The following is a 15173-nucleotide window of genomic DNA, read 5'->3' on the forward strand; positions in this document are numbered from 1 at the left end:
CCCGCCCCCCTCCGTGCACATATTTCGTGCACTGAGCCTCTAGTAGGCAGATAATAAGTCACACTCTAAAGAAGCAGTAACCAAACAAATTAAAGAAGACTTTGACTTAAAGGGTTAATTCCTTTGCACTTCAGCTGTCAAAGCAATAGTGGAAAACTGAAGTGTGCATGGCCCTTTAAGGCCAGTGGCTCTGCCCAGGAGACCAGCCATCAAGGGAGAACACCCCATTGGATCTTAAGAAAAGAGAACTCATTGTGCTATTCACCCTTCCATCAGCCCTTTGCCTTCTCTTTCCTCTGTTTCTCAGTCAGATTTTGTGAGTTGTCTGTATTGGAGGGTCTTGAGATTTTTCAAGGAGAAAGGGAAAAGGAGTAGGAAAGCAGTGAAATATTTTTTTAAAAAAGGGAAGGGAGTAAATGCATGGGATTCAGAACAGGCAAAGGGAGGAGGGGTGCAGCCTGGGGTAGAACTGCCTTTATGGGGAGCCCTGCACGATGCTGGTGGTGAGGGACCTAAGAAGAAAGCTGGACATGAGTAGGTGGCAAGGGAAGTATCTGAAAGAGCCAAATCCTAAGCTTAAAACATTCTAGAAGTGTGCCTATGGAGTAATTCAAAATACAGGAAGAGCCTGGGATGGCAGATCACAGCAGAGAGGAAGCAATGTGTCTCCAGATGACTTCGTTCATTCCACAAATATCTATCACATGCCTCTGATGTGACAGGCACCACGTGAAGCACTAGTCAATAAGCTATTTCTTCTCAATGCCTTTCTTACTTCGAACTCTCAGTGCACAAAATCCTCTATGTTGGGAGGCAGGGGTCAAGACCCTTGTGAGTCTGTGGACCAAGAGAAAATTGAGCCCCAGAGCTGAATATTCTTAAGGTGGTGTGTGTCTGACGGCACCTTAAACTGTCTCACCATCTCCCCTGACCACTGCACGCCACACACCCTCTGGAGGGCTCAGCAGTTATTCCAAACTGTAGCCTAAGGATGTGTTGACAGCAGTTCCTCCTTAGGAAGAGCTCCATTCCACCCTACTGCTGACCATTATGGTGAATACGCTAATAAACCCTCGTGGGTAACAGAACGGTCTCACTCTCCGAGGAGAGCCAGAAAGCCGACTGAAAGGCTCCCAAAAAGAGGAGCAATCCCAAGTAGAACTGAGGCCACCTCTCAACAGCCTATTCAATGACCCTTCTCTCTTTCGTCTCCCCCTAAGCTGAGGATGGGAGCAGCCTGGCGTTTGGCAGGGAGACCAATGTCAACACTCTCTATATTTACTTTTTTTTTTTTTTTGGCAGTTTGGAAGGCAGCCATTCCCAAATCGAGGGAGCAATGATTCCTGCCAACAACGACTCCAAGCCACCTGACTGGCCTCCCTCTGCACAAGCCAAGAGGGGGACGCGTCCAGGATCTTCATTGTTGGCCGCCATGTTTACAACACATGTAACGCCGCCTTACACTCTAAGAGACCCCCAACTGGAGAAAAGAGTGGGCTGCAAGCTGCCGACATGATTTAGCTCTCACAAAAGCAGGGTTTGGAAAGTCAGAACCTGGCTGTTTTCATAGCCAGCCACACAACGCAAGTGCAGTCGAGCCCACCCAGTGCAGTGGAGCCCAGATTGGCCTTCTGTGTAGAAGCGGACACTGTGGAGTGTGACATGAAGACCTTGGAGAGGGTCCCAAAAAGTTTCAAGTCCACACGGGTGGTAACATGTTTGGGGAAATTGTCTTTCTGAGAAAAGGCCAAATAAATTGGGATTTGTTTTCATGGAGCAAAATGAGAAAACTAAGCAGATGTCTTTAAAATAACCCTGAGAGAGTGAGACTGTCTCTGAATGAAAGCACACAATGGTTCTTAAATTCCACTACCGCTAGAACAAGAGAGACCGGAAAGTTTTAGAGCTGGATAAATCCTTCAGGATTATCTCGTTTGACCTTTTCATTTAACAGATGATGAAGTTATTTATTTATTTAGAAAGATTCTGGACGCGGGGCAGGTCCCTTAAGTCTAAGTGAGGTGCTAGATGCTCACAACTGGCCCAGAATGACTAGTTTAAATGGTCTTAGAAGCACAGACAGGTCACCAAAGGCACTCAAGCCACAGGTTACATTTAGACCAAGGTAAGCACGTTTGTTCAGTCAGGAGCACAGCATACCCCTTGCCAGCAGTCGAGAGACCTCCCAAAATCCTTGTGATGAGATGAAACAGCTCTTAGTGGACTGCCTAGTAGACTGTGTTAGAAAGCAAACTGACTTCGGCATAGGGCACAGGGCAAGCTCGCCTAGTCCAAGGCACAGGAGAATACGGATTTATTAAGTGCGAGAGTGAGCCTAGTGATGAAATCCGGAGAGCCTTCTAGACAAGCCGTTCAGCTGCGGCTCCCCAGGTTGTCCACACTGATAGGCAATTTCATGGGAAGCTGGTTGTGGACATACCGTGTAAGTCACTAGAGCTCAGCTGGCCTCCACCATGGTTGCAGCATGAAATTTCCCGTTTGCTCCACAGCCTCCAAATTCAGAGCAAAATTGCCGCCAGCTGTGCTTTCAACTTTCTGCATTGCAGGAGAAGAGCAAAACATCTTTGATGATAATGTGGGTGGAGGAAAATTTAGGGAACCCCTTCTCCACTGAGAGCTGGTCAAGGTTGACCAAAGTTCAAGTCAACCACACCACTTGAGTTTTCATCTGCTCCCAAAGGTGACATCCTAAGCCGTCCAGTAGATGGAACAATGAGACGCCTGGGGGTCCAAAAGAACTGGAGGTCTTATCTTCCTGATAAGAAAACGTTCAATCAAGATAGAAATGTGCCCACAGGAGAAATGTCACCGGAGCATTTTCAGCAACTTAAACATTAACCAGTGCTGCAGAAATGAGCTGACATATGTTCCCTTCCTGAAGCGCCTTCCTCTCCTTTCACCCTGGATCTTTGCACACACTGTTTCCTCTGCCATTCCCCAATCCACTTCTGTCTCCACTTGGTCAACTCCTGCTCATCCTTCAAAACCCAACACAGATCTAATCATCTCAGTGAAATCTCCCAATGTCCCCAAAACAGATTCTCCCTCTTCTGTGAGTCCATATATAAAATGTATATATTATGCATATTAAACACTGATCACATTAAACTATGAGAAACAGGAAGGAGGAGGGAAAATAGCATGAGCTTTGGGATCAAAGATAAGAAACTCTACATCCCAACTCTTCCATTTACAAACTCTTGTGTCCTGGAGCAAATTACCCAATCTTCCTGATGCGACTCCATCTAGAAAATGGGTCAATCATGCCTACTTTAGAATAGTCTTGGGAAGATATGACATGCAATTGTCAAATAAAAGCCTTAGCACTGGGCCTGCCTCAGAGTCAATACTCCCTAAGTTAGGCCCCTCCCCTTTCTCCTTCTTCCAAAGGCAGAAGCATGCTCTTCATCACTGTGTCCTCAACACTGAGCAGGACACCTTCAAGACACACTAAGGATGTCATACATGCAATCACACAATGAATGTAATAACTATGGACAAATAGGGGCCGGTTTTTAACCACAGAAAGTCAGGCCAGAAAGACCCCTAACCCAGTGGCAAATGGCAGGCCCTGATGAGCCCCCTCCTCTTGGGCTCCCAGACCAGCATCTCCCCCTATCGCTCACCGCCAGCTCGTGCTTCCTGCTCCTGAGAGTTGTAGATCTTTCCGGGGCTGCATTTCAGCTGGCTCCTTTGCCCCTAGACCTGGAGACCAGAACCAGCCTCTGTGGCTGTGTTACTCGGAATCCCATCCAGCTACTCGTGGTTAAGGGCAGTTTCTCACCGTCCACGCTAATAGGGCTTCCTTCGCATGGGAAATGATAGATGACTAACTGGTTTGGGGAAATGCGTTGTGCTCCATTCAGAAGGGATGCGAAGGACACGAGCATGTTGCCTTCTGGAGAGGCAGGGAAATGGCGATCGCAGAACGCACGTGGCTCCTTGCGCCTCCGTGGCTGGCGAGAGGGTTGATGGCGTTTAGCGGCGTGTGCGGAGGCACCCACGGCACACCGTAACGCTCACAACACAGCGATTGCACGTGCTAATGGCAGCGGAATCGGAAACACATGGATTTAATTTCCTTCAAAATACCCACGGGTATAAAAATCAATGCGGGAAAGCCATTTGGCGAACTCTCTTTGGGCCTTTTCTGAGCCCAAAACTCGTGAGAAATTGTTGGAGATGGTTGCCGAGCTCCAACTCCCACCAGGTTCAAACCTCCCCACGCACAGCCCCGGCCTAATGCGATGTGAAACCCCGGCTGTCTTTTTGGAGAGAGGCAGGTGCGTGCTGTGTGGCGCCTCCACGGCTGCCATCTCCACAGATTTCCTGCTTTCTGCTATTAGTTCATTTGCTCGGCCTCTCCCGCCGCACAGCCGTCAGGGAGATCTCATTTTGGCAGCAGATCGGGATCCCTGCCTGAGAGTTGATAGAGGTTGAGCTATTTGCAGAAATAATGCTTTCCAGACGTACTAAACAGTCCCCCTCTTTCCAGATGGAGTGGCATTAGTGTTGCTTCCAGCCATTTCCTCACCTTCTGGTACACTTGTCAGTTCTCCCATATGCACCACCAGCCTTCCGTGTTCTGGGGAATCTCGGAAAACTGCTCAGCCTCTCAGCTGCTCGCCACTTGCATGCACAAATGCGCCCGCACACAGGCACAGGGTACGGGTGCGGCGCGCGCACTCACACACACACGCACACGCACACACACATTTCTACAGCCTCCACTCATGTATGCACATGCAGATTTCTTCCCCCGCCTCCTGGGAGTCAACTGAGATTTTCCGAGAGAGCTAATCACTAAATGTGCTAGTTTAGCAGCTCAGGGAATTAGACAGGCATGAATACAGGGGACGCCACGGAAGTCCCCTGGCTGTGCCGGATGCTTCTGCCATTAGTAGTAATCACCACCGTCAACGTCAACGTTCCTCACGTTGTCATTCGCATTGCCTTTGGTGGCCTCTAGTTTTCAATGTCAGAGGGACGTTCGTGAAGAAGCTAACCTCCTTGGCTGAAATAAACCTCTTAAGAGAGGGTTAAGCCGCTTTGTGGCTTGTGGCCCACACATGAGACACTTTGGATTCAGGACCCCGTAAGATCACAGCCGTGTGCTATTTCTGTATTGCCTGGCTTGCCATGTTGTGTTAACTGTGGATGGTTTAACATGCCCAGGCCAGAATCAGGTGCTCCACCCAGGTCACCTGCTGAGGCCCTCCCAGCTCCATGCTTCAGTGACTGAAGGGGTCCTATTGTAACGTTCACCACTCAAGTCTTCAGTCCAGTGGGCACGCGAAGCACTGGGCCCCATGGGCGGAAGGCCAGGTGAAAACGGTCTTCATTTTTCTGCAAATAAGTGTCTCCTTTGGTTTGCCCATCCTGCTCCTTTTCTAATTCCTTCCTGAAGCTGAGCTTTCTGGGGAGAAGGGGGTGTTATATCCTCTCTGTTGCTCTCATCTTTCCATTTGGCTGACTTTTGCCCCTGTGTTCAGCATGGCTGTGCTCTCCCAACAACCTAAGGTCTTTTGTTTCTGCTCTCACAGAGGAAAGACCCGTGCGTCTTGGAGCAGATAAAAGAGTGGGTGTCTCAGAAGAGCCTGCAGTTGGAACCTCTCAGGGCTACTATGTACTGTGAAAGGCAAGTTGACCAGCTGAGGCCAATTACTAAACACAATAAAGACAAGATAAAACAGAAAATCCATTAAAATAATACAAACTATTGGCTATAACTCACACCTTCCTATTTCAACTCAGAATCAGTATATCCTGTGTGACCTGGGACAAGTTACTTAACCTCTCTGTGCCTCCGATTCCTCATCTGTAAAGTGGGGCTAACAACAGTAAATACCTCATTGGTTTGTTGTGTGGATGACATATGATAAGGCATGTAAAGTGTTGAGAATAAGCTTGGAGTACGTGGTCTCGAAGTGTAGGCTAAGGACCAAACCATGACTTTTCTTTCTGTCTCCCGGTACTTACTTCCTATTGCCTTCCATGCCTTGAGGGACTAACGGACCTAGGCTCTCAGCCCAGCAATCGCCACTGGTAGATCTGATCATTGTATCACTTGTGGGTCACTGCGGTCACGGATGTTCTTGTCCTTGATGTGCGAGTTGGAGTCAGTGATGGTCAGGCTTGCTCCTTGGAGATGTGGCCCTCACTGATGAGCTCTGTTTTCTTCTAGAAAGGCACCTCTGGTCATCCCTGGGCAGATCTCACACACGCTGGCCTCCTTCCTGGATCCCCACATCTCTTGAACCTGCTAGAATGACAGGGACATGATCTTTATGTACCCAACTGTGCCGTGTTCTTCCAATAGGGAAAAAGGAGAGCTTAGCAAGCAGACAGTTGCTTCATTTGATCAGGTGTGTATCTTCCCACCTTGACCCAGTCTCCCTATGCCTGGATCTCTCCTACACAGAGCTCGGCAGATTTGCCACATTTCTTAAAAGCTACAAACTTTTTTTCTCTGATGTTTCAAAACAAATACAGGCAATAGCAATAGCCTTTTTACAAGTGACAACCATTCTTTTAACATCTCAAACTGCATCTTGTTGCTTGATGGATGTGTCTGTACCGTTTAAAGTACAGATCAACTGTTCCATATTCATTTTCTTTGGGACCGCCCGAATCCCACGCTCCTGAGTTCTGGAAGTCCCAAAGAGCAAAACAGGACCGTCCCTGGTTCTTTCTGCTCTCGCTGTTGATAAAAGGAAGTGAAATGTGGTAGTCACCACCCATCAACTCAGGCTTCTGATTACATGGCGAGATGCCCTCATTCAAGCAGGTACAGGGTGCAGGGCAGAAAGGAGGGGTTTCCATTTAGCCGCGATGGGAGTAAAAGTTGATCAGCATGACACGCCAGCTCCGCGAGGGGGGAATACCTTAAACAATGTCATCAACATTGATTTACTGTATTTAACCAGGTGACGTTTTAATGAGCCAACCTCAGTGCTCCCTGGATGACAAGCCTTCTCCAACTGAGAGTATACCACCTTTAAAAGGAAAAAAAAGAAATCCCTAAAAAGCCAGAGAGTTGACACTTGCAGATGAGTCTAATTCCCTTTGTCCTGTGGACATGCACTGTGTTGGGAGAGCTCCAAGTGCATCGAGCTGATTTTTGCTGTCATCAGAAGTGACCTCGCTCCCCCAGGAGGCCTGCGGCCTGTCTGCTACAATGACAGGGAGAGGAGCCAAGCTTCAACGTGGGGTCCTCAGATGTGTAGCACAACAGGCTACGGCCAGCCCTGACGGGGGCAGCTGGATCACATGAATTTTTAAAGTAAAACAACTGATGTGTGTGTGTGTGGGGGGGGGGGGGTCTTACTTCCCCACCCCCCCGTGAAATCCCCATGGAAGCAGTGCACGGACCCGGCATGTTGATTTTGGCATCGGCACACACAGTCCCTCTGTTCTGAAGATGAGCTGACACATGCAGATTTGCAGATCAGCCATTTCCAAAGGTTAATTAAATATTACCATTGTTTTCTAAGCTATTAATGTATGTGCTTTTATTTTTTCATGGGAAAGGCTGCTCCCTACTCAAAAATCAGGGTTTAGGTTTGCCTCCCAATCGGCTTCCCCTTTTTAAAAGGACAGAGAATTGAGGGAGAGGGAGAGGGAGAGAAAGAGAGAGGGGGGGAGAGAGAGAAGACACAGAGACTCCGGGGCCAGAGGCAAATGCAGTTTGGAGGTAGAAAAGAGTCTGTGGCTGACATGGTCTGAAGTGGAGCCCCGGAAACACATTTTCAGCTGCCGCTGAGGGATTAGAATCGCGTCAATCCAGGAAGGTTCTAGAAAGGAGCAGGAAAGGAACCCCACTCTCTCCACCTTTGACTTGCTGACATCATTGATCTCACTGGAGCCCAGGAACGTTGCAAGCCTTGGCCTTCGTGGTCCTGGGGGAGGGCCAGCGTGTGAGTGGGTCAGATGGCCAGTGAGGACTAAGACAGGAGCACGCCCCCACTTTGCAGCATCTGTCTGTCCCCTGCCACCACCAAGGGACGCGGTTTCCTCCCTGCCTGGCCTGTCCTCAGGTCGGCAGGACAAGGCCCTCGGCGGGAAGGAGAGAGGGACTGCAGGATGGACCACAAGGGATAATAAGGCCGAGGTCACGGAGAGGACACGGCTCCTCTCCGGCAGGAAGTGCCACCCTCTGTGACTGCCGTTTACAAGAATCCTGAGCCGCGATGTGAGCACAGCAGTCTGCAGGAAATCTCTCCAGACAACCCATCTTGCCAGGCAAGCAGGACATGTTTTGTTTGCAAAGTAATAATGCCTCCCTGGATGTGGGGAGGAGGCAGCTGACCTGCAGTGGAATGAATGAAAACAAAGGAGCGGAAGGAAGACAGGTGACGGTGGAGCGCCAGGGCGGGTGGGGCTGGAGCGCCAGGGCAGGTGGTGCTGGCTCCGGAGGAAGGGGACGGGCAGGGCCCCCCCTCAGTCTGGTCGAGGACCAAGTCCTGCGCAGCACACCTACCCCGACTACCTGCCTCCCCACCCCGCCAAGTGCAGGCCCTTGGGTCTGACATCCCATCCACAGAGGCTCCGTGACTGTCCAACCGGTGCCCACAGGTGCAGGCTCTTAGTCTGGGTTTTCTCAATGTTTCTCGATTCCTCATGTTTCCATTTTCAAATGGAAACACCAGGACAAACTGCTATACTGCAGGGTTGTTCAAATGATTGCCTTAGAATTTCAGTGTCCAGCAGATGGTTAGTGCTTTTGAAATGGGAGGAAAGGGAGTGAGCACGGGCAAGCAGGGTGGAGAGGAGAGGGTGCAGGGGTGGGAGACCGGACAGCTTTGCCCTCTGGAGCCATCGGTGAACAAGCCATCCAGGGGGTCTCGGTCGAGCTTCCCTGGATGAGCCCATTCGGATTTCCTGTGGTCCTGACACGGGGTCCTGCTCCATGCTTGTGCCCCAACCTGCTCTCCCCTTGCTGGTAGGGTCACCCTACACACGGATGCCCACACCCAGAGCGGAGCCCACCTGCAGGGGAGGCTGGGTGGTGACGGGCAGGCGGGGTGGAAGGCGCCAAAGGCGAGCGTGGGTTTGCGCAGTCTGGAGCTGTGAAGCAGACAAGATGAGCACACGTGTCCTCGGGTGAGTGTGTCGCAAGTGCTGAGGTGCAGCCTGCAGAGGAGAGCGCTGGAACTCCTGTAAGATTGCTGTCTGCCCGACAGGTGTGGACGGGGAACCATGGGACAGACAGGAGAACCTTGGGCTGCATTCCTCCCACCCAGGTGGACAAGCTTCCCTGGATGAGCTCATGTACTGGCACCTGACACGAGCCAGGCCCTGATGAAATGTCACGATGCCTTGGAGAAGCCCCGACCAGGCCCTGTTCCTCATGGAGCTTGTAGCGCACATGGCACAGGGACCAGAATCGGAGAGCCAACAACAGATCCAGCAAATACAGAGCCCTGAGCTGAGAGTCCCGCTGTGACCCGGCAGCCGGAGCCACGGGAAGGAGCTGCAGAGAGTCCATCCAGGCTGAGGAACTCTAGTCTGAGTCGGGCAGGTATGGGCACACCCAGGGGGCTGTCTGCTGGGCAGAGTAACTACCCACCCCCACCATCGGCAAGTGGGCAGCCGTGAGGACATGATCAGGCCCCCTGGCTGCAGGTAACTGATGGGAGGCTGACCCCCAGTGCCCTGGTTCTAGGCTACCTGGTCTAGAAGCCAGCTCCTGGTTAGAGTTGCCAAGCTTAGCAAATAAACATTCAAGATGCCCAGTTCCATTTGCTTTTCAGATAACCAACTAATAACTTTTTCGTCTACCTCATGAAAGTTTGGGGAGACCCTTACAACGAAGAATGATGAGTTGTTTCTCTGAAAATTCTAATGTATCGGGCACCCTGTGTTTTACCTGACAACCCTACCTCTGACCCAAACGGGGCCCTCAAGAGAGCGCCGGCTGCCGAATGGCATTAAAGGAGAACTGAGGCTGCCTCTCTCCAGGACTGATGGTGCAAGACATTTTCTGCCACGTGACGAAGGCCAGCCTACCTCCCAAGGGAGGGCATTAGATGAAGGCAGGAGACAGCGAGGAGCGGAGACATAGGGAGCACTGAGGCCACGTTCAAGTCTCCTCCCTGCCTTTCCTACAGCTTGGTCATTCTGCTGTCTGCTTTCAGATCCCTGTTCCCTGCCCACCCCCACCGTAGGCCCCAGCCCCTGTGGACAGGGGAGAAAGCAGAGGCATTTTAATTCATTAGCTCAATAGTAACAAAGTCAAGCAAATGCACCTGGCGCACAATAAGGCCAGGGTTACTATGGTACGTGGTCCAAGCCCTATTACAAGAAGAGATGTCATTTCTTGTGTAGACCAGGCTGGATGCTTTCCCAAAGGAAGTGAATCTTCAGGATGGTGAGTTATGTTTGACTTCCAAATCTGAGGAGAATACAAGCCAAAGCTGAAACACGTACCTTCTCCAAATCCTGTCCACAGAGCCGGAAATCCCCCTGCAAACCAAGCATGACACATTATTCACCACAGATAAGAGACCCTAGTTCATAGCCTGTAAAGAGCTCTTACAACTAGTAAGAAAATCACCATCAGCACCTCCCTAAACGATGGGCAAGGGGCTATTTGCAGAAGAAACATGAGTTTCTAGCAAACCTATGAAAAAAAAATACTCGACTTCATTGATAAGCAAATAAATATAAACAAAAATATCAAATGACTTTTTAGACTTTTACATTGGGAAATTAAGGAAATTAATGCTACTGAATGCTACTCTTCTGTACTAATGGTATATGGCTCAGATACAAAGAACTGCAAAATAATAAATGACAGAGAGTCAAGTAGAAAAATGGGCAAAGCATTTGAACAGGAAATTCACAGAAGAGATTCAAGTGGTCACAATAGACTAGGTATAGGTATAGGTAGATATCCATTTAGATGAGGGTTTAGATTGATATAAGTACTCATCCTCCCAATCAGAGAAGGTCCACATAAAACAAAATATCAGTTCTTGGCCTATGATATATAAGTGCTGATCACTTCCATTCTGGAGAGAGGGTTGTGAGAAATAGTCAGTCTCTCAGAAACCACTGGTAGACATAAGTATTCCTGCTGCAATTTTACAGAATAGTTCAGCACTATCGATTCAAAGCACCTGAAACCTCTGACATCTCTGTGTATTCCTTAAAGGTATACTCCTCCTGGTGAAAGGAAATTCACAGTTCTTACTATCTCAGGAAATAATCATTATTCCGTGGTCCCCTCTTCTCCAATTTAAAAATTACATTTGGGGCAGGTGGGTACTAGACTTATCAGAGAGATCACTTCATATGTTATATTAATGTCTAATCACTATGCTGTACCCCTGAAACTAATGTGGAATGCCAACTGTAATTGAAAAGTAAAAAATAATTTTTAAAAAACACATTTTAAAAGAAACACTTTTAAAATTGTCAAACAGCCCTAGCTGGTTTGGCTCAGTGGATAGAGCATCAGCCTGTGGACTGCAGGGTCCCAGGTTCGATTCCGGTCAAGGGCACATGCCTGGGTTTTGGGCTCAATCCCCAGTAGGGGATGTGCAAGAGGCAGCCAATCAATGATTCCCTCTCATCATTGATGTTTCTATCTCTCTCTTTCTCTCCCTTCCTCTCTGAAATCAATAAAAATATTTTTTTAAATAAAGTTTTCAAACAATGGGTTTTCCCCCCTGTGTTTTGATCCACTCGTTTTTATTATAGGCAGCGTTTGATGAGTCATCTCTCACGTTTTAACATTCCATTACGAATATGGTGACTGATATGGGTGCAATATTACTCTTAAAAAAACAAAGCTGAAATGCCAAGGACTGTGACAAAGGAATTACGGTTTTAGCAGAGCTGGAGAACAAATGACTGTGTTCGAGTGGACAAGAATCCTAAGCGCCCTGGAACTCCATGTAGCTCTGCCGATCTGCAGCCAGGCCCTCCTGTCCTTCCCTTGGCCTTTTTCCCACTGCCCCTTCAGCGACCCACCCCACTCCCGCCTTCCAGATTGCCTTGGTTCCCGGGCAGGCGTCCCTGTGCCTGGAATCCTGCCGCATCCCAGCTCGTAGGAGCTGTCTCCTGTGATCATTCACCGGCTCCTGCGATCCGCTGCCTGCATAGAGCCCTCCCCAGCTGAGCAAGTGCTTGTCCTCCAGCTCCCACCTGTTCGGAGCCACCGCGGCTCCCTCTCCTCCCTCCATTGTCTGCACCAGACAGCAGGGGGCTCAGTGACGTCCTGTCCACTCATGGCTGCAGCGTCCTTTCCTGCGCCCCGCTGCGTCCATGGGGCTGAGGCCGGAGCTTATACATGTGTTTCACTTGGATCAGCAGGGCGGGGAGCTGGGAGTGACTGTTGGAGGCTCTCCTGAGATTACCTTGCAGGGCATCGCCAAGGATCAAAGTTCCCGGGCTCCGTAAACTGGGCTCCCATGTAGGGTCAAGTGCGCTCCCTGCGAGACGTACTTGAACCTGTCTGAGCCTGTCTCAAGTGTCCATGGGATTTATATGTTGATGTAACCTGGCAGTAGTGAGTTTTGTGGAACGGAGCAGTGGCCTTCCTGTCAGTGGGTAACAACACCCCGGACAACTGAATCCAGTTAATAGAATCAACCCTCCCACAGTTACATTTTCCTCTTCCGTGGCTCAGCATCACTTTAGTTGAACTGGATGCCCCAAAACTCGAAATCTGGTCCCTAGGACTAAAAACACCTTTCATTGGTCAAATAGGTGGGAAGCTTTCTTTTAAACCTTTCTTTCAGATTTTGTTTCTATCCACCATTAAAATTAATTTCACACCCATTTCCCTCCTTATGCCTTTGGGAGAGACGCTTGCTTTTATAGCCTTCTCTGAACGTCAAAACAAAAGCCCCTTTATTCGTCCTAGAGTCTCCAAAATGCTTCTCAGGGAAAGAGAAAAACAAATGTTCTCGATTTCAGGCAACCAGGGAAGTACTGGGTGAGGGCAGGACAGAAGCCCCCCTCCCCACCCCCAAGCCCCCTGAACTAGTAGCTCAAATAACAACAGCACGAAACAGGAGCGTGCCAGGCATCACACGGCTTCCTCACTCGCTTGTCCTCCACGTTTTCCTGAGTGTGGCATGGGTTTTTGTAAGCCACCATCTGAATGCTATCCAGTTGAGGGTGAGATACAAAGATCTGCTCATAGTATTCTATAAAATTGCATTCTCTAGTCGACAACAGCAGAGCCAAGGGGTCATTTTTTTTTTCCTTTCCCCTCCTCTGTAAGGGAATGAGAGAGACAGACAAGCTCAGAGTCCACATCTCTGGGCCGTGTGAGTAATGCTTTCCTATTTTATCCAGGCACTGACAGAAACACCCCACGGAGGGCAAACAATAATATATAATAAATTATAGATGCCAGGAAATTGAAGGACATTATGCTTCCGCATTTCTGCCTTCTAATAAAGCAGCGGGGACGAGCCGCCCTTTTCATCTGTCTGCTCGCGGACCGTTTGTTCCTTCACACCCACTGTGTCGGGGGTCACCTGCGCGGGACCTGGGCAGACAGCCTGTAAAAGCAGGTGAGTGGCCGCTGACGGCGGAGCCCCGCCTCCCTCCTTCCCCGGCCACCTGACTCGGTCCAAGGGCATCCTTGAGCGGGGAGAGAGATGAAGGATGATTCTCCTCCGATTTGCAAGGGGGGCCACGAAGACCCGCAGGTCCCCGTCTCTGCAGAACCTCTGTCAGCACCAAGGTCTCAGGTTGCCTCCCACACCAAGCAGACAATCCCGTCCCCAAACCCAGAAGATGGGCAATAACGGATTTGGCTTCCAGCCCGTACCCTTCGGATGCAAAAGCAACAGCACAGTTCACTGGGTCTTTCCGCTTTCTCCCTGCCCTCCCTTCACGAGACCCCTGGCCTCTGATTAGAATCGGGAACGCGCGGGTCCTGCAGTGAAGACGTGCTATTCATGTCTGTCGAGCTCTGCTTGAAAGCTTCGAGACTTCCTCCTACCAGACATGTTACCAGCAAACAGAAAAGTCGCCCATATTGTCATGCTTGCCCTGACCTGCGGAGCCAGTGAACAATAAATCTTAATTACAGTTAAACGCCAAAATCTGCCGGGAATGAGACAACGGGAGGCAACTGTGACTCGGTCCGGCTCCTCACCTGGCCGGGGTGCAGCTGCAGGAATACAGAAATGGGTTTGTGATTTGTTTGTGCCGGAACAATCAGTCCAAGCACTTCCAGTATCGGTGGCCGCACTGGCATTCATCCGACGCAGGTGGCATCTGGGAAGTTGTATTTTAAAGGCCTTTCGGCATTAGGCTTCGGTTCAGAAGAAAGCCCTGTTTCTAAATCTCTCGGCAGTTTTCCAAAATAGCGCTCGGTCTCCCGACATCTGCTCCGTCCATACTTGTTACCTTGGGGTTTATGCTGGGAACTGCTGAATAACCTCCTGTGAGCCGTCTCCTCGTGCACCCGGCTGGGCCACCAGAGCGCGAGGCAGGCATCTGTGCGGGGGCTTTCTCTTTTTTTATTTTTATTTTATTTTTTCCTGTGGCTGCAAAGCTCATGAGCTCTTTGGTATTCAAGCGTCTGCTTGTCATAGTGCTGAATAAAGCTGCCCCGTGGCCCCCTTGCCTGGGTCTGCTTGATGTATGGGCACCTAGATGCAAGAATTAGAGAGGTGATTGCAGACATAACTCTGTTCAATGGCTTCGGGCTGTTCTATCCATTTTGAGACTGACAGGAGGTCGGAGAGGAAGTCCTGGAGGGAAGAAAGGAGTTTGTGCTGCGGGGGCTCGGTCCCATGAATCCGTGTGCAATCTACTCAGACTGTTGTAGATGCAGATCCTGTGCTCCTCCGAGTCACTCCCCGGCCAGGTGTGCCTACCCCTGGTTCCCTCAGAGAGAGGGGGCAGCGCGGGTTCCCAGGCCTCTGGAATCAGCAGCGGGTACGGGCAGGCCGGGGAGGAGATGCCGGTTCACTAATTACTAGGTGGATGTTTACGTGGAGAAGAGGGAGGTAGAAAACCCTTTCCCAACAGAGGTTGGGGGCTACAAAATAGGCAGAAGTTGGTGTTTTTTTCTGTTGTGTTTTTAAGAAAAAATGAAGGAGGGAGCATTATGGGGTGCTCCATAGCGATGTCATTTTCACTTGGAACCCCCTGCAGAGAGACCTCCTTCCCAGCCTGGGATG

General features: G+C 49.9%; 1 long non-coding RNA gene across 1 annotated transcript in view; it reads left to right on the top strand.

The window, feature by feature from the left end:
- Nucleotides 1–14828: 14828 nt before the first annotated feature.
- LOC106727034 overlaps nt 14829–15173 on the top strand; it is a 22391-nt gene continuing 22046 nt past the window's right edge. Inside the window, exon 1 of the long non-coding RNA XR_001363184.1 lies at nt 14829–14841. This is a non-coding gene — a long non-coding RNA (uncharacterized LOC106727034). The remainder of the gene's footprint in view (nt 14842–15173) is intronic.

This window comes from Myotis brandtii, unplaced genomic scaffold (assembly GCF_000412655.1).
Source record: "Myotis brandtii unplaced genomic scaffold, ASM41265v1 scaffold351, whole genome shotgun sequence".
NCBI classification, from domain to species: domain Eukaryota; kingdom Metazoa; phylum Chordata; class Mammalia; order Chiroptera; family Vespertilionidae; genus Myotis; species Myotis brandtii.